The sequence below is a fragment of the Populus euphratica genome, unplaced genomic scaffold (assembly GCF_000495115.2).
Source record: "Populus euphratica unplaced genomic scaffold, PopEup_1.0 scaffold155.1, whole genome shotgun sequence".
Lineage (NCBI taxonomy): Eukaryota > Viridiplantae > Streptophyta > Magnoliopsida > Malpighiales > Salicaceae > Populus > Populus euphratica.
This window is the reverse complement of record NW_011499929.1, coordinates 159487-163282: the sequence shown is the minus strand read 5'-3', so window position 1 is coordinate 163282 and position 3796 is coordinate 159487. Positions and strand designations below refer to the sequence as shown.

Genomic DNA, 3796 nt, shown 5'->3' with positions numbered 1-3796 from the left:
GCCTACAACTTTCATATGGAGCCAAGATTTAAAAAGGTCATTTTCAAATCCAAATTATAGCAACAACAAAAAAGTTCAAATCTGTCCTCCAGCCCGAGCACTATTTACTGTTTGGCTTATATCTGGAGTTCTAGAAATCCAAATGACCTCAATTTTTAACCCTAGAAAATGGAGACAATTTCCTACAACTTTCATGTTAGGGTGATTTTTGGCGGTCAAGTATGAATTTATTATAATTAAATAAAAATATACTTTAAATAGATTATGTGAATTGTATAGCAAATTGATTTATGAACAGTAAAACATATATGTTATAATCTAATATTTTATTTCATATCTTTTAAAAAAATATTTTTAACATATAAAAAAATAAAAAACAATGTTCTTGATGAATTTGTATTATTTTCAATATTTTCATTGTAGTTCAAAAAGGATTTAAATTTTAAATTTATTTTTAATGTATTTGATTTTTAATATGTTATTTTTGAAATTATTAATTTTTTTGTTAGTCAACATTGATATTGTATTTCAAAAAAAATAAAAATATATAAAAATTAAAAATTATGTTTTGGTCATGTTAAATTATTTTTTTTGTTAGTGGGAGAAACTATTAGTAATGGCTTTAAAACATTTAGAAGAGATAAAATATATGATATATTATAAAAACAAACTTACAAAATATAAAATTTATAATCTTAATATATATATATATATATTTTACTTTTTTCTATATTTAATAACATAAATTTAATAATTTATTTATATATAAATTGAGAGACAGCGGTTGCGGGTGGTGGTGGTTGATTTACCAGCGTCTCTCATCTTCTCTGCACCTTTCAGCTCTAGCAGCATCACAGCTTCTGCTCAGCAACGATTATCCATGTAATTCGACCCCGATCTTACCGGGTTATTTATTATTTTAACACTTTTATACTTGAAAAAAGACATTAATTTTTTAATCATATGAATTAAATTGACCGAATTAAGATTATGTTGTTATCCGATACAGATCACATTATGATTATGATTTACCATAACTCAATTTTAACGAAATTGCTAGTTGTCGTTGTCAAAGGTACTACGCAGAGAAGACTTGTATTTGTTGAAAGTATAATAATAAAAAAATTCATTTTACCATTCAACTTTGATTCCCGGATTCTAGAAGCTTAAATTCAAACATTTACCAATTAAACCAAGCTGTTGTGTCATTTGACTTATCCTCTTTTTTTTTTTTTGTGCTTGTCTTTCATGCTAAGTTTACTATAAACTCACCCTAAGATCACAGCTCTCTACAAGAACCGTAAGGACATCATTTCTTGAAACACAAGGAGAAATGGTTTCTTCAGGTTCTTCCTTTCTGTCAGTATTTGTATTCCTGCTAGTTCTATCTCCTTCATCCATAGATTCACTCTCAATTAAGGATAGCCTTTTACAATGTCTCTCCAAGAACTCTGAATCCTCCTATCCTTTCTCCACTATCTTGTACACCCCTAACAACTCTTCATTCACTAGTGTTTTAGAGTCATCTGTTCAAAACCTCCGGTTCTCACATCCTACAGTACCGAAACCTGAGTTCATTTTCACACCGTTGTACGAATCCCACATCCAAGCTGTTGTTGTTTGCTCAAAACAACTTGGAATTCACCTTCGAGTCCGTAGTCAAGTTTCTCTCTTGTGGTGTGTATATAATGCTTGGATGCATTGCCTATTTATAGGCAAGCATCCATGCAAAAGACAAGGGGTAGGATAAGTAACACTAATTTGGTGCCTATAATTTTTTACTAAGGTGTAAAAGGATGGCTCCACAACTGGCGAACTGTACTATAGAATATCAGAGAAGAGCAAGATTCATGGCTACCCAGCTGGTGTTTGTACCAGTTTAGGTATTGGTGGGCACATCACAGGAGGTGCATACGGTACCATGTTCAGAAAATATGGCCTTGCTGCAGACAATGTCATCGATGCTCGTATTATTGATGCTTATGGAAGAGTTCTTGACCGAAAAGCCATGGGAGAAGATCTATTCTGGGCAATTAGAGGAGGTGGAGGAGGTAGCTTCGGAATCATTACTTCCTGGAAAGTAAAACTGGTTCCAGTACCTCCAATTGTGACAATTTTCAGGGTCGCTAGGACCTTGGAACAAGGCGCTACTAAGATCCTCTATAGATTCCTGCAAGCTTCTGATAAACTCGACGAGAATCTCTTTTTCAGAGTCAGTACACAGTTGGTAAATGCTAGTGAAGAAGGTAAGAAAACAATATCAACTTCCTATAATGGATTGTTTCTTGGTGATGCAAAGAGACTCCTCCAAGTCATGCAAGAAAGCTTCCCTGAACTCGGTTTGACGAAACAGGATTGTATCGAAACAAACTGGATCAATTCTGTGCTATATATGGGCTTCTTCCCCAACAATTCAACTCCTGAAATCTTGCTTCAGCGACAGAATTTATTCAAGGGCACCTTCAAAGGCAAGTCCGACTTTGCTAAAAAACCAATACATGAATCAGCACTTGAAGGTTTATGGGAAATGATGTATGAAGAAGATAACCCTTCTGTAGCATTTATTCCCTACGGTGGAATGATGAACAAAATCCCGGAATCTGAGATTCCTTTCCCGCACAGAAAAGGTAACATGTTCTTTATCAGCTACATGACGACCTGGGAAGATCCTTCAGAGAATGCAAAGCATATTGATTGGATTAGGAAGGTTTACAAATACATGACACCTTATGTTTCCATGTATCCAAGGGAAGCATACCTCAATTACAGGGACCTTGACTTGGGCATGAACAAGAATACTAACACAAGCTTTAAGGAAGCAAGTGTTTGGGGTTTTAAGTACTTCAAGGGTAACTTCAAGAGATTGGTAAAAGTGAAGACGAAAGTTGATGCTGGCAACTTCTTCAGGCATGAACAGAGCATTCCGCCTCTTCCAATTTCTATGAGGAAAAGAAAGTGAAGAGGAATTATCCAATAGATCATGCCTCCTTGGATTTAGTTCATTTGGAGGAGGCCAGCCTGTAGAGGTTGCAAATAATAGGTGGGACTACGCTTTCCTGCCTTGTTTGCAAACTTCAATATTTTATTGTCACTTCTATCGAATTAGGTTTTGTAATAAATTATTGAGATGACGATTTTCAGTCATCACAACACATAGTGCCTTTTATTTTATTTCTATGAATAAAAAATATACTTTGACCTCTACAATATGACATACAATTTTCATTGATTTTATTATTAATAGGACAATATTTTTCATAGGAGAACCCTTTTGTTATAAAATCTATAATTATATATATTAAATACATATTATAATATTTTAGACTTTATAACTATTGAATTTAATCTTTTAGGGTTTTTTTTTAATTATTAATATGAATGTTTGAGTTAGCTTATACGTGCCTATTAATCCTACAAGCCCTGAAATTAATAATCATGTAAGCTTCTAGTGGCCATGAGTGAACTCAAATTCGTAACCATTAAGGAAAAAACTCAAGATCTAACCAGTTGAGCTATCACTCAGAGTTATCTTTTAGTTTTTCATGACACTTGGGTTTCGTAATGTTTTTTGATGTTCTCAGTTTTCTTCTCCTATAAATAAACTATTTATCTTTTATTCTAATTATTGAGAAAAATATACAAGAAAAAGGTATGAACTTCTCTTTAAAGTTTTATTATGAATATGTATATTTTAACTTGTTCTTTATTTTTTAACACATTATTAACATGATTGCTCTACTTAATTTATATTAAAATCTCGGCACACATGAATTCCTATGTTACATGTCTTGTATCA

The 3796-nt window shown here is 32.7% G+C and overlaps 1 pseudogene; it reads left to right on the top strand.

Moving 5' to 3' along the window:
• Positions 1-1263: 1263 nt before the first annotated feature.
• LOC105135895 (tetrahydrocannabinolic acid synthase-like) lies at positions 1264-3214 on the top strand (annotated as a pseudogene).
• The last annotated feature ends 582 nt before the right edge of the window (positions 3215-3796 follow it).